Source organism: Thunnus albacares, chromosome 10 (genome assembly GCF_914725855.1).
Source record: "Thunnus albacares chromosome 10, fThuAlb1.1, whole genome shotgun sequence".
Lineage (NCBI taxonomy): Eukaryota > Metazoa > Chordata > Actinopteri > Scombriformes > Scombridae > Thunnus > Thunnus albacares.
In genome coordinates, this window is record NC_058115.1 from 10,977,796 (window position 1) to 11,000,706 (window position 22,911).

The 22,911-nt window shown below is 39.3% G+C and overlaps 1 long non-coding RNA gene across 1 annotated transcript; it reads right to left on the bottom strand.

Moving 5' to 3' along the window:
* Window positions 1-8,709: 8,709 nt before the first annotated feature.
* LOC122990517 lies at window positions 8,710-18,605 on the bottom strand. The gene is made up of 3 exons (XR_006405392.1): window positions 14,007-18,605; window positions 12,358-12,466; window positions 8,710-9,056 (listed from the first exon to the last, which is right to left on the bottom strand). It is a non-coding gene; the product is annotated as an uncharacterized LOC122990517 (long non-coding RNA).
* Window positions 18,606-22,911: the final 4,306 nt, after the last annotated feature.

A 22,911-nucleotide genomic window follows, 5' to 3' on the forward strand; every position in this document is an offset into this window, starting at 1 on the left:
TTGATCCCTGCTGACCATATTTATAATGGAGTTATATTTGTGTCTCTGTCTAAGTAGATGAAGGGACAGAGCACAGAAAAAGATTTTTGCAAACACATAAATTGAATTTTGAAATTTTCATCACACAAAGTTTTGAGCAAGCAAGCAAGTTATTTTGTCCTCGATAAACTGAATTGCGTGATTACTAATATCCACATAAGTGCACCTCTTTCTCACTCAGTTTGCTCATTTGCTCTCTCTCAGTGTCCTTGCTGCTCGCAAACTCTTGGATCCTCTCTCACAGTGTCTGTTTTTCTCTCTCTCAACATCTCTGCTGTGTGCACTCTCAGGTTTGCCTGCACACTCGCTCAACTTGACAGAGCATAACAATGTACTACAACTCCAGCCAATCAGAGGAACTGTGGAGCTGCTTACCATTTTCCCATTGCTTCCCTATTCCCCTAGAAGCTGATAATCCTACTAGCAATCAGATTGGAGAAAAAAACAGCTAATCAGAAATGACCTACTCCAGTTTTGTGATTGGCTGGAACTGTGGCACACCATAACACTCTGGCATGTTGAGAAATGGGTCTTGTGATTGTGAGATATTGCAATCATGATTTATTTATTTATTTATTTTTTACATTTGCATATAAAAAAGAAAAAAAAACTGCCGTCGCCACTTGATTCAATGACATTTATTCTGCAGTAGCCTGGGGTCTCATGGGAAATGGTGCTCATTAAAAAACACAAATATTAAACAATAACATTGCATTGTTATTTAAATTATATATATATATATATATATATATATATATATATATATTATATATATCTATATATAATCTAGCATCCATATCCTGACCTACACAGATGCGACACATGGCATACAGTTAAATAAAGTCATATTCCAGGGCTATTCTTTCAAATGTCACTGTGATTTTGAATGAGGTTTTCTTACCTCTGGAACAGGACCTGAAGTTTCACTTAAGCTCTCTTTTGCGTCTTTGAATTTAATTTAAAAATGTGTTTTGACAGAGTTTCATTTGGCCAGACGGTGGAAGATTTAATTCCACAAGGCAGTAAAGCTTCAATTTAAATTAGAAAATTAATATCACCAAAACTGACAATGATGTGACAAGAATAAATTGGGGAATCAGGTATGAGTAATGCATTGCACCACAGCAATAGGTCAGCATTGTATGTAGTACAATACAATATGTGCCCTTATAGACTGTGTGAACGGTGTTTACCCTGTTGTTCACCCCACATTTTCTCATCAATTTTTCCATAACCTTATTTCCTTTACGCCATGGCCAGTTCCTTGACCCACCCTCTTCTCTTGTTTTCAAGCTTTCACCACTCACACCCCCAACGAGTTCCTGTCTGGTCGGACCTTATGAATGGGAACTGAGCCTCTCCTCTCTGAATTACATACAACCCTGCGTCAAAAGGTAACTGCACGAGATGGACAAGGCAGATAGTGTTGTCAGTCATGAAAAGATATATTGAGTTAAATTTGAAATAATCTATTCTTAACGGTCGCTAGTTTTCGTTAGTTGACACCAGTTTGGTTCATTTATTGCATTTTTTCCATGTCAGTAATTGTGATTTGGTCACAGAGGTAACAGTCTCTGCTGAGACTTGTTTGCATCTAAAGCCAGTTTGGTTTGATTAATCCAAAGCAGAGAGTGTTAACTCCTGTAGTTTAATTTGCAACAAAAGTACTCCAAATTAAAACAACAAAATACATGGTTGGTCCATACACTCCTGAACAACAAGCATTTTCTGATCTGACGCCGCAGCAGTAGTTGTCAAGACAACATTCTTAGGCTAAAAATGTGGCTACAAATCACTTTTGAAAAATAAATGTTTTATGATGTGACAATGCTGTGGTTGAGGCTATTAAAAAGTACCAAAAGAAAAAAACAATGTTGTCTCCCACAATAAAGTCTGATTCTGTTGACCCATCCATCTACAGCCTGGTCGCCAGAATAAAACATTGGCAGTTACGTTTCTGCAAACCACATAAACGATTAATATCTACTTTTCAACACGTGTAATACGTAGCATATCAACATTTCAACAAAATGTACCGTATTAACATTTCTACAAAACGTATCATATCAAAATGTCAACAAAACGTATCATCTCAACATTTCTAAAGTGACGTAGTTCACATGCGATCTATATGAGCTGATCTTCCCTATTAATAGGAGGGGGATGGGCAGGTGGATGGTTAGTAAGTTTCTTGGCAGCAAGTTGGAAGTCAGCAGAGCGCAAAGTTCGAGACCACCACGGATCCAATGCCTGCTTCCCGTTTCAACTGTCAAAAGCGGGTGTTTTAAACAAGAAGTCAGGACGGACATTTGCAGCTGTTTTTCTGGTAAGAAAACCGAGTGTTTTTAGTGAGACATCGGCTGTTTTTATTTTATTTTTTATTTTAATTTTAACCCAAACCATGATCTTTCCCTAACCCTAACCAAGTGGTCTTTGTGCCTAAACCTAACCAGACCTTAACCACAGCATTGTCACACCATAAAACATCATTATTCAACGGGTAGAAATGTTAATATGCTACGTTTGTAGAAATGTTGATATGATACTGTTGTTGGTATTACACATGTTGAAACGTATATATTCAACATTTCTGTGGTTTGCAGAAACGCTCAATGCCAACATTTTCTTCTGGCGATTGGGTTGCCATCTACCCCAAACTCCTCCCAACATGGACTTTGTCACTATATAGAAACATCTGATCTCCCGCCATAATTAATAGAGGGCTTTTGTGACGTGAACTCAAATATGTGTCATTTTGAAACATCTGCATAGATGACAGGTGTTTTTCTTAGAAGGACAGTCTCTCAATTTGAGAGGTTGTTGCTGCTACAGCGATCATAGGCACTGGCTAATTAGCAATTCAAAGGTCTTGAACATTATGTACTGAGGAACTCTTGGGTTCATGGAAACTTGAGAATTGGCAGCTAATTATGTAATGCAAACTTGTACTTTCCCCAGGCCAGATCACACCATACCGATGTAAAATGAGGATGATGCATGTAATCACTTTGTCACAGTTACATACCGTGTCTCACACTTCCAATGTGAGGCAGAGTATAGCGGAAAGCAAGGCTCAAAATTAACTGATAATTAATTTTTCACTGGCTGTAACATTGCATCATATGTTGAATTATAAGTTTAGTTAGTGTAGTGTATAGATGACCTCATGCTTGAGAAGAAGTACAGACAGTGTTGAAAGAAGCTAAGAAAATTAAACTACTAATATTATCTTTACCAGCCACATTTTTGTTTTAAGCCTAGAATTGTATCTCTTAATCTAAAATGGGAGAAACAGACCACATCTTTTCTGATGTTAATACAATGGGATGAGAGTCTCATGTATTGTTAAAGTGTTTTAAGGACAGTGTTTCTCCTCTTCTTTGATAATTAGGACTTTCATCATATCCTGACTGTAACAAAGAATTACATTTTATTATATTTTGTTCCCACATAAATGCTCCTTGTCTTAAACTTTATCCTATGAATCAGAAGAAATAATTGTATTGGGGGATCAGGGATACAGAAGATTTAATGACCTCGCCTCCTCAAATACTGTACAATTTGTTTCATATATCATTAACCTTTTCACTAGTTTCACAGCAAATGTCACAGTATGGAGATTCACAGTGATGTAGGAAATGCTTGGTCAATACATGTGAAGATTGATAGCAGTTGATCCATCTCCCACAAGAAGCAGTTATTACAAGTCAAGATGACCAGAAGTTTATTAGAGCTTATAAGAAATTTAATTAAATATGAATTATGCTAAGAATTGTTTGAAAATATTACATGTTATAAATAAGATTAGAACAAGCTGTAGTAATTTTGATACAACTGCCATTCAAGGTAATGATGAATGATAGTAAAAACAACCACTGAAACACTAACTGACCAAACATATGACATGATGTCATGACATTTCCACAAATACATGAATAAAAGTGTCATGGTCATGCAGGCAGGTGACAAGAACTGAAGTTCCTCAAAAATGAGGCACAAAAACAACAGTTGCAAACACCAGGATACATTGACCACAAACTGACAAAGAACAGACAGGTTTAATGTCATCTTGATATCTATTACTCAGCCTATATGCTATAAATAGGCTGATATTTCTTTATGCAACTCATAAGTGCATCTGTTGGGGGAAAAAATGGGGCCAGGGTCCAGACAAAAAAATTGCCAAGGCCGAATTTTGTTCCCAGTCCAACCCTGCAGACAGGTATAAATACACAAGGAACTAATCACAGACCAAGACACAGCTGGAGTGGGCCAGGCACTGGAAAAAGGAGGGGAACACAAGGATTGGTTAACAATGAAGACAACGAGGGTAAGGGAAGCAACAGACAGGGCAAGGCTAACAACAAGACTAAACAATGAACAGGTGTGCAGGGGAAAACAACCTGAGCAGGACTTCAGCAACACATGAGAAACACAAGGTTACAAACTGTCAGGAATACAACCAAGGGAAGGCAGAGATAGACCTAAAGAAAACAAGAGCCCTGAAGGTTATGCCATCAAGCTGGATAAAGGAAAGCCTGACTCATTTTGATAAGCCTCGCTCATTTAAGTGAGAGTTCCGTTCCATTAAATGTGGCTTATATGATCCCCTGCTCAGACACCAAGGCAACTTAGACTGCAGAACTACTGTCAAGCTTAATTTAGCTGTGTGTCAAATAATGTCCGATGGATGGAAACAGACTCCCAAAAGATGGTTCTGTCAAGTGTCTTTTTGCATCACTTTTGTCATGTCTTTGTTTGGGAACATGAGATGGAAAAACTGTGAGGGACCTTTACAAAAATACCTATTTCAGTTCATCCCCATTTTATTCATGGTTACTTTTGTTTTGGAGTGAACCCTTTTATTTTAAAGCTTAGCATTTATAATTTAAGAAATAAAAGTTTGCCAATGTTGTTCTGAAGTTATTTATTTATTTATTTATTCATTCATTCACTCACTAATTTTGTTCAAGCTGAGAAGGAAAAAAGCAAATTAAATAGTACAAAGTCCAAACCAGGACCATCTGCTGTATTCACTTACAGTGGCCTATTTTTATAAGACCCATTTTGGGTTTTTTATACATGAGTACATATGGGGAAAAAATTTAAACCTCAGTAATTCTATTTTTTTGTACTTTACTCCCATGACAGGCAGCTGCAGCACTATTACTGCCTACCTGAGGTTGGTGCTGCATGCACAGTGAAATCATGACGGGAAAAAGAAAGTAATTTTCTCTCAATGAAGCTCTTAACTTATGACAATAAAAGGGGGAAAGAAATCTAAAGATATGATCTCCGCTCTCTTTCTCTGTTCTGCTGCCGGGGAAAAGAAGGGACTTGTTATTGGCAAAAGTCAGAACTTCAAAAATGTGCGCACACTGTGAGAAACAGCTATACTGTATTTTGAAACAGTCAATAAAATTCAGTAAATGGCGAAGTTGTCGGTTTCATTACTTTATATTCAGGTAGGCTAATAAATATACAAATGTCAATTAGATTGTGATCTGCGTGAGAAAAAGAAAAAGAAATTCAGTTATAGTAATCATCCACTTATAATGATATTTGACCTGGACAGATGTGATTACTATAAGTGGTTTCCACTGTTCTTATACCCTTCTCCAATTTCTTTATCTCCAACTGAAACTTCTCAACTTAACTTTTGATGACCTTGCAAGTTGAGCAGACATCCTGCAAAAGAGAAAATGTGTGAAAGAGTAGATGATTATGTTGTCGGTAATGGTAAGTTGGTTCTCCTAAGTTGCCTCCACCATAATTTGAAACATACAGCAGCACAGGAACAGAGGACTGTTGCAGCTCAGGAACAGGGGATTGCTGCTGCCCAGCAGGAACAGTAGGCTGGGACTGCTGCAACACAGGAGACCAAGAGGATGCCACCTGAGCAAGAACTGCAGGCTGGGGTATCACTGGCTGAGCAGGAGTTGCTGGTTGGCACAGTGCTAGCAGGACTGGAGACTGGAGCGTGGACTGCTGACTGAAACTGGGGAGCAGGAACAGCCAGCAGTAACCTCATCAACAAAGTGGGGGCAGGGTCCTAGACAGGCACAGTTGGAGCTGGTATTGATGGTTTCTGAAGAAAAAATGACAGTTGCAAACACTGGGATACACTGACCACAAACTGACAAAGAGCTCAAAGAACAGACAGTCAGGCTGGGACTAGCAATCTGGCAATTCTGGCAAATGCCAGATGGGCTGGCCCACCTAATGGGCTGCAAGTCCACCAGCAATATGGGAAAAAAATGTGTGCCCATCTGATTGGGGGTTACATGGCCCAGTTGTCCATTCATGTAATATCAAAGGTCAAGCGGGAAATAATCAAATAGACAGAAAGAGTGGAGTTTGAATCAAAAATAACGTTAGCCCTACACAAATGAATAAAGGCCCCAAAAAGTGAAAAAGTGGAGTGGAAAAGGTCAGAGACAAAAAGAAAAAAATATCTTGTGGCTGATGCTGCAAAATGTTTTAAGTTAATACATTTATTCAAAATATCGATGCCATTGCCACACAAAGTCCTGTTAGCGTTAGCATGCCTAGCTAAAGTAACAACATTGACAGTCCACTGCCAAATGAAGAGGAGGAGGAAAGAGTCTGGATAGATGAGCAGGCTGATTCCAGTGGAGAGCAAGGGCAATAAGAGGAGGCCGCTGCTGAGGACGAGCGAAAGGTTCATGACAACCTCCAGCAGGTTATACTGCTGACATTAGCTCACATAGTGACAGTGTTAACAGTGAAGCTTGGGACCTGACCCTCTCCGTTACATAAGTGGCATGCGAGCGCAGCTTTTCAACAATTCATCAAGAATAGATTACGGAGCACTACATCCTGAAACGCTCATGTTTATGGCTACAGAGAAAGACATTCTTATAGCTTTGGATGCTGATGGAATAATCGACAGGATGGCAGAGAAGAGTGCACTGATAAAACATCTTCTCACTGCCTAAGGTAGGACATGCTATTCTATTCGCTGCTTAAGGCCGCTGTGCTGTACTGTTTTTTTTTAAATGATGTCAGCTGATTAGTCACTCTGGGTCCGCTCCAATCGGGTGCAGGCCTGCTGCTTGTCACAGCCTGACAATACCAGCGAATGAACGTTTAAATATTGTTGGTAGCATTAAATCCTGACTGTAAAACCTCATGTGTGAATTGTCGGTAGCATTAAATCCTGACTGTTAAACCTCATGTGTGAATTGCATCAGATCAGCTGTGAACACAATGTCAGATGATTGACTATAAATAGCTCTCACATTTCCAGATCATTATAGGAAAGCTTTTGTCCAGTGTGGAAATTAAGTTTTGGCTATTTTGTTTCATGATGACAGCATTGCAATTTGTCATAGACTACATTCATGACATGACATGTTACAGAAGTTGCAGAATGTAGCCCAAGTTGGGTTGCCCATATCAAATGTCAAACAAATAAAACCCTAAGTGCGCCTCTTGGGGTGCTGAGTTTTCCTCTAGGCTATTTCTTGGCTATTTATTTATTACAGTATTTTATGAAACCCTGTAAGTACATCTGTTGTTAGAGTGTCATCTTGATATCTATTGCTCAGCCTATATGCTATAAATAGGCTGATATTGCTTTATGCAACTCATAAGTGCATCTGTTGGGGGAAAAAATGGGGCCAGGGTCCAGACAAAAAAATTGCCAAGGCCGAATTTTGTTCCCAGTCCAACCCTGCAGACAGGTATAAATACACAAGGAACTAATCACTGAACAAGACACAGCTGGAGTGGGCCAGGCACTGGAAAAAGGAGGGGAACACAAGGATTGGTTAACAATGAAGACAACGACAGTGAGGCAGGCAGCAAACAGGGCAAGGCTAACGAGACTTAACACTTAACAGGTGTGCAGGGGAAAACAGCCTGAGCAAGACTACAGTAACACATGAGAAACACAAGGTTACAAACTGTCAAGAATAAAACCAAAGCAAGGCAGAGGTAGAATTTAAGAAAACAAGAGCCCCAGACTCAAGGAAAAACAATACCAAGCTCAAGCACTACACAAAGAAACAAATGGCAAATGCAGTTATTACAATTTGTAGCAAAGAGTACATTCAAAACACACACATACCAAATTACGAGAAGAGCAGCAACATTTTTGTAAGTCTGTTCAACATTCAAAGAGGGAGAAACCTAACAGATCTCTGGCAATATGTTGTAATAAGACAGTGATGCTATAAGTATGTGGAATGGCTGCAATTGGAAAAATGCTCCAGTGTTTAATGAGCTATGTGGTTACATCAACGCTGTCTCCTAAAAATTATGTTTATATACCACTAGTTTTCCCAATTACATTTTCTTACCAAGTGTAATCTCTGCCTGGAATATGTTCACAAGTATAATTTTTTTCCGAATATGTACCTCACTGAAGTTGAGGTCAGCGTACATTGTTTGATCCATTCCTTACAATTTTGCTTTCATGTTTCAAATGTTGGAAACTGAAAAATATGATAAGACTACAAACTATTTAGTATCAGAGCCTCATGTGCAGTGCTTTGGCATGCTGAGAAATCCAAATCTTGACAGATCTGCTGCATGTAGTCAAAGTTGGTAAGCTGATTGAACAGTGGGCTGTTTGAGGGAGGAGTTTAGCATACTGTCAATTCAAATGTAGGAAATAACTAGTGTTAAGTGCAGATTATGGGATAATTGGTATATTAAGTGAGTAAATTAAAATGCTTATTATAACTCCTGGTGCGCCATCACAAACTGATACTGAAGTAGGAGTATTTGACGATGGCATCTTCCGTTAAGCCATGTCCCATCTGTCACTCTCTCTACCCTATCACTTTTTTCCATGAGGGCCAAGAGGAAGCCCGCCCACAAGCCTTTCAGCAGATGGAAATAACCTTTCCAGATTGTCTGCACTGGAGATATAATTATCACAGCAGCCCTGGCTGTTAGTGGAAGTGCTCAACTGGCCCCTGAATACCTTGCCAGGTCCCTCTATGACGCTGGTTTCCCATGGCCGCCCATCGTTGCCGGAACACACAAACCTCAAACAGGAAAGAAAAGAAATATGGCTGAGCTCACATACAGTATGGGGGCCATAATGGTCAACCTACACAGTGGCAAAAGTACAAGGTCATCCACTGATTAGGGTCTGGTCAAAGTGGTGAATCACTCTGCTCTGCCTGTTTTGTTTGGAAATGCTGATTCACCACTGTGACCCTCAATCACACTGGTCTTTTACTTTCCAGAGGGAGACAGATAAATTGGCAGAACAACAAAGAAAGTCTACAGATAGCAAAAGGTGGGATACACAGTTTTCTGCCATTGCACCCTGGAGGTGAACTTTTGGTCACAAAAATGTGCCAAGCATGACAAGCATACACAAAGATACGGGCAGATGGATGGGCAGCTTTTAATGATCTCTGTGGTCACAGGGGTCCTAAATGAGCTTTGTTCAGGGAATTCATGGGCAGAGAGTCTGACTGAGGGGTGAAGGGGCCCACGCTAGTGTGAGAAAGGTTCTTAAGCTGAGGAGAGAAAGAAGCACTGTTATAGTGAGAGAAACCTTGAGAGAATGAGAGAGGGAAAAAGACGCAGGGAAGAAATTCTGTGCATTCATTTCCTGGAGGCAAAGTGACTATGATGTGCCAACTGTTTGGTTTAAAGGAAGGGGAACTTGTGTTGGGGAATTCATGTGGACAGTGAATTCAGCTAAACTATCTTTGCTAACGGCAAGCTGATGACATGTTTCTGTTCAGTGGAATTCATAAGAACTGGGGATAAGACCCATTTCACTTGTGCTATGCATTCACAGACAGAGAAAGTGGTTCTTTATCACCCACATGACAAGAAACAACGCTGGCAGTGTTTCAGGGGTGTTGTTTACTGCGGACTGATGCCTCTGGAGTGGCAAATTTTTACTGATGAGTTTGAATCATGCAGAAATGGAGCATTGTGTGCATTCTACATAAAGAAACTTCTCACATCTCTCATAATAAAGTGAAAAAGTTTGCAGAACACAGTTTTCACATTCAATGCAAGCTTTTATGTTACACTTGGCTGATTCTTAAACGCACATACCCACATTTCATATGGATGGTTTCAAGTGGCGCATTCAAGTTTTGTCATCAAATGGTGCTGCTGTGTCGAGGATTTCCAATTCAAGGCAAGGCTAAAGACACGTGCTGCGTGTGAAGCGCAGGCTGAGTCATGCAACAGTTTCATTCAAATTCACAAACACACAGGTGTATGTGTGTTTGCCAGCAAATGCAAATTTTGCACACATGTTTGGCCCTTGGTTATGTGTTGGTATGTCTATGTCTCTGCATGCCTTCATTTGAGTGGTGTATAACACCTTATCTCCCTGTTCTTGGGCACATGATACCAGTTTGTCACTAGCAGACACCATATGCATTTTGATGAAATGAAACCTGGTACCCCTGAGTGTTCCTGATAGCTGGCAGTTCAGACCAGGACAGCATGGGGCCAAAATTACTCCCAGACAGACAGACTATTTATACCGCGGGCTACTTCTCTTCTCATCACATGACAGTATTAAAGAAATTACAGTCACTGAGTTTAAAATCTGGGAATACAGTACTCTGGGTATGCAGTATACATGTACCCCATTTATCAGTGCTTTGGTTATTTCTGCACTTTGAAGAGCAAATGCAATGGTCATAAGCTTAACATGAATTTGACATTCTGTGTTTTTCTTTAACTCATAAGCAACAATGTGATATTATACAAAAACACGTAAAGTAAAGGCCGCCATAAAGGCTTTTCAGTTTTGGTTACTAGATTTAAAGTTATAGAGTGGTGAAAAAATAACCAATAACCTTCAATGACTGAAATGTTTTTTGTGCTCTTGGAATACATTTCTAAAAGCAATTTTCTCTTTCAAAATTTTCTCCAGTCAAGGGTCCTTATTCATCAACTGACAACAAAAGCAAGAATGAAAAGGCTGAGAAATGTAAATGTCTAAAATAAGTTTGGAAAACAAACGTTACAGTCTTCTTGACTGAATGTTAACGTTACATTTTACTGTAGCTAATCTTATACAAGTAACTTGATACCTAATCAAGTTACTTGTATAAGATACTATAGGATAAGATACTTAATAAATGCATTTAATAAAGGCAAAACCTTTTACTGTTATAGCCTTGAGTATGATTTGCCTTAATATGCTTTATTTTATAATACAAAGGAACTCATGGTCTGACTTTAGCGGTCTTATGTCAGTGTATTATTGGCAAAAAATATATCTGTCAGTCACAACCTCTGTCTGAAGGCTTCACTCCAGCATTTATGACCTGGAACACTATGTGAGTAACCAGCAGACAGGAATAGAAAGGTGTGAACAGGTCTGGCTGGTCTGCTGAGTTCTTGGTGTCTGAAACCAAACTGTAAACCACTACAACAAAGTGTTCAGGTAACTTACACCTCTGAAACATTCGATTGTGTATACATGCGACAACTGTATGTAGGCCATGTGTAGGGGCTTGTGTACATACTGTACATACCTATCATGTATAGCATATATATATGCTGAAGTTGAAATATTTTTTTAAACTGAACTGAACATTCAAATTTGTAAATAGTTGAAAATGTGTGTTTGTTTAAAGGAAAGCTGCATCAGAAAGCTGTATTTAATGAAGCCAACTATGAACATATGCCTGAGTGAAGCTCTCAAATTGGAGAGTGCTTTGGTAATTGTGTTAGAGACATGCTCTTTTACCACATGCTATCTTTCCTCCTGCAGGTGTAAAGCAAGGCAGCCTTAAATTGCAGAGATTTCTATGCAACATACATTTACTTTCAATAACAATGGAACTAGAAATAGTGTCAACCTTAAAACTTTGAGCGAGAAAGTTGCCCTGATAGATGTATTAGTCTTTACAGACATGAGTCATGTAAAAAAAAAAGTTAGCTTAATATGGGTGTTTTATTGCTTAACACCCAGTGTGTTCTCAAGTGTTTCAAACACTGGTGTTTAATGATGAACCAACCTCTGGCAATTCTGTTTTTCTGCACATATTATTGACACAGTAAAAACAGCACATTAATGAGTGGAAATACAGACAGCTTGTTTTGAGGTTAACAGAATATAGTATACTATGCAGAGAGATGTGAAAACATTAGATATAAAGGTTTTAATTGTGTTGTTTTTGACTCAGTTTTCATAGTTTTCATTCTTTCGTCAATAAATTAATCTGCTGGTGTGTCTGGGGTAATGTTTGCTGTGACATTAAAGAAAAAATCAAGCTTTTTCTTTAAATTGATTTGCACATTTGGTTGGATGAGGTTGGTGGATGAGGATGAGTCACTCCTTTCTTATTCACTCACCTTTATTGCTGGTTGTCGCTGGTTGCCATGCCCACATAGATGCACACAAAGAGCAGAGGGTTAGGAAAAGACCAGCTCTGACCTTGTCCGTCCTCTACTTAGAGGGGGGCTAAAAAGCAAAATGACAAAAGAGCAACAATTAACAACTCCCTGAAAGCATGGCCTTTCCTAAAGTCAAGGAAATATTCTTTTAAAATGCTGCCATTAGTAAGAGGACAGGGAGTATTACATTATTATTCATACTGCTTACCAACTGCCTCCCAAATGTCTAGATTTGAACTTGAACTTGGATTTTACAGTGCTTGAAACTAGCCCCTATGTAAAGCTGCAAAACCAGTTAATGACTTCATCTTTGTTTTTCCACCAAAGACATAAACAGAGCCAGGGATGATTTTCATGCATTTCCAAGTCATAGCTCTGGCTAACAGAGCTGGCTAGTAGCAGATAACAGGACTTCTATTTTGGTAGCAGGTACAGAACATTTGCTACCTTTAAGTCAACCACGGAGTACCTGTGCTGTCATGTTCCCCTAACAAATTTTAGTCAAGACAATCACAGTCATAGTGTGCAAAAGGGCATTAACATGCAGTATGCTGTTATGAGCCTCAATATTTTCCTATTTTCACTTTTAAAAGGTGTGTGTAAAAACGGAATAACATTTGAAAATCATTTGATTTACTGTATATGTGTATCCAATATGTGTTCTGTCCCATGTGAAAATAATGTTGAATCAAATGTTATTGATTCAGTCTATCTGATATTGGATATATGTTTTCATTGTTGTAAGTAAATGCCCAAATAATCCTAACTGAGGGCACCAGTCCAGTACTGTGTGCAAAGCATCTAACTGTAAAAACTAAACATCAGAACAAATAATACCAAAAACAATGATATTATATAGTTGTAAAAAAAAAATTCTGCAGCTAAAATGAGTTTACTTTATCAAATGCAAGGCAGGGTAACTGCTAATTGCTTTCTCATGCAGCACAGATAACACAGAGATTTTGTGCTTGCAATCTATTGTGGAACATTGTACTTTGTCAAGTAATATTGGGCAGAATTGTCATTTAAAAAATTCCAGGGTAAATTATTAAAGTCTGGTTCCTGAAAGAAATGTCCAATAGCAACTCCAATGGACAAATTAGATCAATCTTTAAACATAAAGTAATATATTTTTTAAAAGGACACGGTTCCAGTACAGCCTCTACAGGTGGCCTGGCCTCGTGGCAATTTGAACACAAGCCTGATGTATAAATATGGAGTCAAAGAAATTGGTTCTCTATTCCTTTTAGAGTTCCTGGTTCATTTTGACCTGCGTGCGGACGCTGTGGTTCATTCAGTCAGTTGGCAGTTCTTTTTTACGGAAACCAAAAGCAGTAGGCAAGTAGAGTCACCAGCCTGAACGAAGACACTATTCATCTAACAGATAGGAGACTGACTGTTCTGATCTGTCTTGCCTCGCTTTGTGAAAACTGTAATGAAGTTCATCCCTTCATTTTATCTGTATCAAACTGACAAAAAAGCATCTGTCAATATCCAAATCTAGATTTAGAACATGTTTGGTTGAGCTTTGAATCTAACGGCTAAAATACTGGATATATGTGACATGCTGTGTCCATGCCTGGTGTATTTCAGCTGTTATACTGTACCTGCAGTTATGTCACCTCCAAAGGCCTTCCAGAGATGCCTCCATGTTTCCTGCTCTTCAGTTAACCCATGACATGGCTGACATACTGTACAGTACATGATGCAATAGAAGGTAGTTCAGGTGGCATCATCATCTCAATAAACCATAAGCCCACATTTGGTCTCATGCAAGAACATTTTTGTATTTTTTTCTTCACTTACTTTTTTCTGGGAGATTTGCTTTACTGTTCCAAGTCAGATTCAACAAACTCTGTTATTGCCTGGACATGTCATAAATCGCTCATTTCACCCTGGTGAGTGCCACCTGATCATGACTAGGTGCGCATTGGTGAGATTTGATCATTAGCATAATCAATGCCCCTAAAATTGCTGTATAAGGCTCCATGTCCCACTCCGTTTGTAGGAAAGTTTCATTCACAACAAAGTTCCCGTAGAGAGTATAAAGAGTAAAAACACTGTGCAGCTTCAAGTCCTCCTTACAGAAATCAGTAGACAAAAACATAGGAGTGTCAGTGGTAGTAATAGTTAGAGAATAAGCCACTCGTACGTACATCTTAACAACGAATCTGTTCATACGAGTGGTCCTTGCATGAAGCCCATTATGTATGTGTACACAAAAGTCAGGTTGGACCACAAACATCGCTACATATCTGATGAATGAAGACAGGAACTGCTGCTGGATGGCTTTGCAGCTTCTGGCAAGGTAAGCATTTAGTCATCAAGGGCTTTTGATTTGTACCTTTTTCAGTGCTTTGATGTGCCACTTTGATACACTTTGATACATTGCATAATACACTTTTCTTTACAGAATTGACGTCATTAGAGCTCTGACAAAGCATGGCAAACAGGACATTATTAGAGAGGCTATGCTCCTATCTGTTGGCTGAACAGTACGAATGGTAACGTAGGAGTAATAGCGTTTCAAACAACAGAAACACCTACAGTCATAGTCATTGTTTTCAATCTCAATGTGTTGGAGTAGAGATCCAAAACAATAGAAAATGTCATACCGCCCAATACAGTGTCATGCTGTCATGCAGGAGCTTGTTCATTCACTTAGTGGTTGCTCTAACTATGCTGTTGAAGGACACAGAGGATAGCAGACGTTCACCCAGAGGACAGCTTTGGTTTATTCTAACCCCAGCCTCATTGTTATATAGTTTTGATCATTCCTTTCAGGTATAATCATTGTAAACATTATACTCCCATGTCGATGTCACTAAAAGGAAGTCCAACAGAGCAAGAAACATGAGTCAGACAACCAGAAAGGTGTTTGACAAACAACCAGATTAGTCAAATTTATCTGAAAGAGAAAACGAAGGCAGTTCCTGAACTGTCAGCTGTAAACATCCTGGTTTAATTTTGAAGCCAGTGAACAGCATATGTGTTGCATTTAAGCAGCGACTTCTGGGTAGGAGTTCATTGTATGTTTTGAGATAAGCTAAGTCACAGCAGCTAAGGTGCTATGCGCTAGTCTGTTCATGGATGACTACGAATCATAATGAACGGTCAAGTCTGTAAATAAACTGTTAATAAAGTGGTTTAAATAATTTGGCTAAACTGTTGGCTTGTTTACAACATGTGTGAGTGTTTGATAGCTTGTATTCCTTTTCCTGTCAGACTTCATTGTAAGGTAAGGTAAGCTAGTACTTTATTGATCCAGAGGGAAAAGGGTGTGCAACAGTTGCAAGATAGCATAGTATGAGGTGGAGAAAAAGAAAAATATATATCAGTATCAAATGCGGCAGTACGGAAGCGTAATGCATTCACTTGAGAAAAAAAAATCCTGTTTTTCTAAATTAACCAGATAATTATCTCTGAAATTCTGAGAAAAGTTTTCACAGAAAAAAAAAATTCTGCTCTGTTTTTCTGAATTAACGAATTAACCGCAAAATCCTGACTGTGTAACGCTGCCGTCTGACTTCAGTTGTGCCTCAAGTAGTGTAATTATAGTGATGGCAGCCTCTGAGTGAGGCGAATGTCCTGAAAGATACCTGTAAGTGTTTTCTTACATGTTTTTTTCTGTGTTCTTTTATGAACATAATTGTACTTTTTCTCATGTTTTATTTTGCCAGTGGGTTATCAGATAAATCCTAAAGACTGCTGGTCAAGATGTCCTCTCTAATAGTATTAATGTCAAGTCATCCCATTGGTCCTGTTTGTGGGAATTGCAATCTAAAATAACCTCTTATCTCTGTTGGCAGTCTGGTGTGTTTGTTTAATCTATCTTTGGGTTTTAATGAAAGCTGATGTGCCTGTGCAATCAACAAACTAATAACAATACCATCTATATTACTTAAAGACCCAAATATCTCCCAATGTTTCAAACCAAAATAAAACTGGATTAAACTAAACAGGCAGGACATGTTTGCTTCAAGCTCTCAAGTAGGAATGAGAACTTCTCTTGGGATTTTGAGGTATCTCATTAATTCAGAAAAACAGAGCAGAATTTTTTTTCCATGCAAACCTTTCTCAGACTTTATGAGATAATTATCTTGTTAGTTCAGAAAAACAGAGCAATTTTTTTTTTCATGAATACTTTTCTCAGTATTTATGAGATAATTATCTCCTATAAAAACAGGGCTTTTTTTCTCAAGTGAATGCATTATACCTCCATAGAGAACGATCAACTACAACATCAATATCAGTAGAAAAAAGAAAAAGAGAAAAAATATATATCAGTATCAAACAAGGTAGAGAACAATCAACTGCAATATCAATAACTGTACCAAATGTGTAATCTGTGCAGTGGTCAGGTCCATAAGTAAACAAATTGACCAAACTAAAATTTAATAAATAAAATAAATAAATCTACGTATCAGAAAGTTCTATGGTAAAAGTAAAGTGTCCAATGATTAGTTCTAGAATTGAATAATCCCACAGAATAGTAATGGTCCAATCACCAAGAAACCAAGGTCACTGCCATCAGTCTATGATGGAGTGCATGATGGAGTGAGTGAGAGTCATTACCCATGATGTTCTGCAGTTCATTCCACCATCACAGAATCAAGTACTACCCCCAGGACCGCCTTCCTGGTGAGCTTGTTGATTCTGTTTATGTCTACTGCTCTCACCCCGCTGCCCCAACACACAGCACAGAAAACAGCACTGGCCACTAAAGATTGGTAGAACATTCTCAGCATAGTACTGCAGACTCTGAATGACCAGAGCCTCCACAGGAAGTAGAGATGGCTCTGGCCCCTCTTGTACACAGCATTGTTGTTCTTGGCCCAGCTTGATATCTAGGTAGTCTCCCAGGTACTTATAGTCCTGAACTGTCTCCACATTCACCTCATGGATGGGAATAGGTGTGGGGGGTGATTTCCACTTACCAAAGTCCGCCACTAACTCCTTTGTCTTTCTGGCGTTAAGCTGCAGGTTTTTCAAGCCGCACCATTGAATCAGTCCACAACACCCCCTGTTGGATGTCCACCCCTTCCTTCCATTCACTGATACAACCCACGATTGTCGGTTGTCCGAGAACTTCTGTAAGTGGCAGGACTCAGAGTTGTATTTGAAGTCTGCAGTGTAGAGGATGAACAGAAAGGGAGACATGACCATCCCCTGTGGAGCCCCTGTGCTGCTCACCACAGTGTCAGACATGCTGTTCTGCAGTCTGACAAACTGTGGCCATCCAGTCAGGTAGTCAAGGATCCAGGATACCAGGGGAGCGACCATCTGCATCGCTGTTAGTTTTCTCTCCAGCAGGGCAGGCCAGATGGTATTGAACGCACTGGAGAAGTCAAAGAACATGACTCTCACTGTGCTACTCACCCCATCCAGGTGTGTATATGCACAGTAAAGGATGAAGGTGATGGCACCTTCCACTCCCAACTTTGGCTGGTAGGCAAACTGTATGTGGTCAAATAATGGTTTTACCAGGTTTTTACCAAGCTGTGAGGTCCGGTCTCCCTCTGTCACCTGGCTACCAGTCTTCTTGTATCCAATGACCACACGTCCTTCATGCTGTTCTGCTGGAGTTTCGGTTCCAGCTTCCTCTTGTAGCTGTCCTTGCCATGCCTAATCCTCACATCAAGTTCTTTATGCACCGGTTTCACCTCCTCCCTGTCTCTGAAGGCCCTCTTCTTCTGTCAGTAAGGCTTTGATGTCAATGGTGACCTATGTTTTGTTGTTGGGGAAACAGTGTACAGATTCTGTTTGAACAGTGTTATCCACACAGAAGTTGATACCCTGTTATGCAATCTGTGAGTCCACCAATGTCCTCCCTGTGTGAATCACAGAGCACATCTCAGTTCGTTGCCTCAAAGCAGCCCTGAAGAGCCTCATTAGCCTCCTGTGTCCAGAGGCTTATACAGTGGCAGAAGGTGAACCATATTGTGATCAGATCTACCACGGGGAGGGAGGGCTATGCAGCTGTATGACTCCTTAACATTGACATACAGCAGGTCTAGTGCCTTAATTCCCCTGGTTGGACAGTCCACAAACTGCTTGAATGTGGGCTGTGTTGCAGCAAGAGTGATGTGGTTGAAGTCTCCCGAGATTGCGATGAACACACTCGGGTGCAGCGTCTGTAGTCTCGCAGTGAGTGAGTGGATGACAACGGTTGCACGTGACACGTTGGTCGATGGAGGCGCATTGAAAACCAGCACTACTGTATGAGAAAATTATGGTCATAGACCTAGTCAAGCAGTTCAATGTCCGGGCAACACACACAATCTTTAACCGTGATATGTCCAGGGTTGTTGTTAACAAGAATAGCAAGTCCCCCACCTTTCCTCTTGCCACTCTCCCTGCTGCTACTGTCGGCCCTGACCATCTGGAAGTCGTCCACAGACACAATGGAGTCAGAGATATCCTCATGTAGCCATGTCTCTGTGAAACACAAAACACTGCTCTCACGATACTGCCTCTGACTCCTTGCCAGGGCTGCTAGCTCATCTATCTTGTTAGCCAGCGCTCTTTCATGATGATGGAAGGCAGATATGGCTTGTATCTCCTTTTCTTAGCCCTGCATTTTGCTCCTGTCCTGTATCCCCTTTATTTCCCTCTCAACTCCTTGGGGATTTAAGGTCTCTCGCTAGCCAAGTCACCCGGTTGGAGGAACAACAGCTGATCCCTGGAGTAAACAATGGCTCTGTAAACTCCATACTGTTGTGTGAGTGCAGGTGAGTGGGTTGCCAAAAGTAACGCTATGATAAAGAAAACAGCAAAGTCAAAGGCAAAAAAAAAGCCATCCGTCCATTGTGGGACAAAACTTAAGCTAAAACCAAACTAAACTGTACATTAATAAAACAATAAATAGATAAATAGTAATAATTTAGAATAAAGATCAGAAAAACAAAGACCAACTGTTGCTGGCAGCCACCCGGCCGGCGCCAGGAAAGTACAATGTAATGATGTTGAGTTCCAAGATGTCATGTTCCCAGACCTCAAAAATCACTTGGTGAGTACAAACTTATCATAACTGATAAAAATGATGGCCGAGTTGTTCTTAATTGGAATTATCCTTTAACTTTGGTCTTAAGAGGATGCCGATCTACAGTTCTAAGCATTGCAATCTCTGATAATAGAGCACTGAAATGAGAACATGTTGACTCCAAGGACAGTGCACTCGGTTAATTTCACACAATGTATTGCCATGTTATCAGCCTGTTCTTCAACAGATTAGGATTTTAAGAACCAACAGGGGAAAACTGAGTTGTTAAATCATAAAACCTCTTAGTTCAGCTCTTGACTACAATTGTTTTGTAGCAACTGTGTGTGGGCAGCTGAATTGCTAAAAGACGCTAGTGCATGCACATCTCCCATTCAGGAGAGGCATGAAGGAGAAGAGGGAGCCAGACGTGATAGAGTGATAGAGACAGAGAGGTTCTGTTTTATAGTTCAGATAAGCAGAAGCATGTGTTATTAACAACAAGGAGCTGTTTCATTATCCAGCATGTCACTTTATGTCAAATATGATCAATGTGACCTTGCTGCTTGGACCGGGTTTGTACTGAGAGTGCTGTAGTATGTGTAGACCACTTAATGAAAATGCAATGAAAAATTCTGTACTCATTTTGCCAATGATGTAGTTGCTTTTGTACACCAAAAAGACTGAATGATGACTCTAATGCGCCCTTTTATTGCACTTTATGAAATTTGTACAACTATCATTTCAGGCTGTCATACATTTGTGTTTAAAAATTTAGGTGCTAATCGAGTTTGAGAGCTCACTCATCATTTTCTCTTTGATTTCTCCAGATATTAATGAGTTCAGTGATATGACAGCGAGGCTGAAATCTGTTAACTTAGCATCTGGTGCTGCATTTGTTTAATTTATTTCACAACGTTAGATCATTCCCCAACTTCACATGAATATTTTTTGCTTAAGTGGTGATGTAAGCCAACATTACCAATTAGTGACCAGGCGAAAGTGGTTGTAGTCAGCTTTGATAAAGTCTGTTACAATGTATTCCAAGGGAAACAGGTTTTAGAGGAAAGAAAACACTATTACATGAATATGGAAACTTTTCAAACCACTCCACATTGTAATCATTGACTTGCTGTGCATCCGTATGCTCAGCATGTTCCAAGAGTCATTGTTTCAGGTTAGTGTTTGCTATATAAGAAATAGATTTCAGGGGAAATACACTTTAAAGGTCCTCTTTGCTTAGCAACAGTATTTCCACACACATTGATTTATGTTTGTTTCAGTGAAAGCAGTCTTTGACAGTTTTCCTCCCACTTAATTCTATGAAATAAGTAAGATTCTCTGAGTTAATAATACGCTGGCTCCTTCACCAGAAGCAGCACGTAACAATTAATGTTTTCTGTCACACACATACACAATTTTTACCAACACTTTCTTCGATGAAACGGGATAACAGAGAGCATAACTGAACATTTCATTTAGAAAACCTTACCTACCTGTATTTTATGTGCAGGTTATCACTAATAGTGTTAGATTAGCTCATGACTTCTTCTCTGTTACCCCTCAAAGGCTGCAACTAGCTCTGCTTGTTTCGTTAGCAAAACATTCACTAGGAGTTCTTCTAACTTTTACATTGCCTCCCTGGCTGAGTTAGTTTAAGCTGTTTGGGTAGTAATAGTGATGTCCTGCCTCTTTTGTCAGTGGCTGAAATAAAATGTAAAAGTAGTTACATCCCAAAATTGTTTTAGCAGCAGAAGTTAGTAGATAAAGTTGTTTGCTATAACCTAGTAGCTACTTCAGGAGTAGTACTGTTTGCATTAGAGTACTGATATATGTCGTGGCCTGCCTCAACTCGGCCACAGTTAATAAAGCACGCCACAGAAAAATGTCACAGAGCTTAGAGTTATTGCATATACGACACTCCTCTCCGAAAGAAATTTGATCCACGAAACACAACCACTGCACTTTGGAAAGACAAGCGTTTTTATTGACTGACTCCTCCAAACCGTTTTATGTCTTCTGCCCAGAGCTAATTCTTGGACAACCCATAAGGATGAATGCTAAGGGCAGCTTTTATAGGAAGAGTTAATTGTCCCAAGTCATGTAGAAACTTAGAACACATTTGTTCATCTTTAGTACTGATGATTCAACTGGGAATGTTTCATGCTTATCTAAGCCTTGGAAGTGCTCCAACTACCAGTGTCTACCATGTATGTCCGTCCAGTGAGAGAAGTCCCTCCTCTGATGCTCTTCCTGAGGTTTCCTCCATTTTTTTCCCTGTTAATGGGTTTTTTTTTTTTAGGGAGTTTTTCCTGATCCAAATCAAGGGTCTAAGGACAGAGGATGTTGTACTGCTGTACAGATTGTAAAGCCCCCTGAGGCAAATTTGTGATTTGTGATATTGGGCTAAACAAAATTGACTTGATTTGACTACCAGTTATCTAACATTTTAAATATAATGTTTATAGTTAGTATATTTAGTAAGGTGCTGAATCTGTTTTTGAAGGAAATCCGATGTTCAACAGAGGTGATTATTTTCTTTTAAAAAATACACCTTTAAAGATATCTATTAATACTTTGTAACATCCAATAGAACAGTATTAAGATATCTCAGTACTATACTGTATTTCACTTCAGATGAGTTCAGTTCAGAAAAATGGCTCCTATTAAGAAATGAATTGAATTGAATTGAAATGAATGATAGGCTTCATTTTTTTTTCACACAGGTTCTGTGCTAGATCAAGGGTGATGAATAATGCAGCTTTTTAATTCAGAATTTAACTGAAAGATGCATTAGCAGAATCTCTAATATTAGCGTTGTGTTCCGGAAGAGAGCTGATATAATTATAGAATCTGATTGCTCTCCATCTCCACCATCATCTCTGACGTGTTGTTTACGAAATATAAATCAAAGGGATAATAGACTAGCATCCACCTGCTCACTCACCTGCATATAAATGGGGATATTTAGCAAAGACAAAACCGCATCCCAAAGAACCTGTGAGTGGGAGAACCAACAAAGAGGTAGAATGTTTCAGGTTCACTTTCTCCTTTCTCCACTCATCTTTTCATCTCCACACATCTTATAATAACAGCTGAAACTGTTAATTTTAACAGCTTTTGACCTAGACCAATACTGAGCTAAGTTTAGAATTTAAAATAAAAGTTGTCCAATGTCAATATTATTATCCTAAGGCCTGCAGAGTGGTTGAGTATTATTTCTTTGTGTCTGACAAAAACAGATACAAAACTGTGTTTTAGGTGGAGGGCTACTGCAAATATTACAGTAAATTACAACTGATTCTGCCTGATGCCTTCTTGTTTTGAAACACAAATTACACAGAATGTAAGTCTCTCCCTGACAGCAGTTGCTATAGCAGCAAGATCACAGATGCACACATGAAGCAGACTTTGTATAACGGCAAGAAGATAACATGACCAGTGGTTACAAAAAATATATAAAAATAGTACAAAACCCACAAACACCTAAAAAAAACAAATAACCAAATGCAAAGCACCGCAGAGTGCAACAT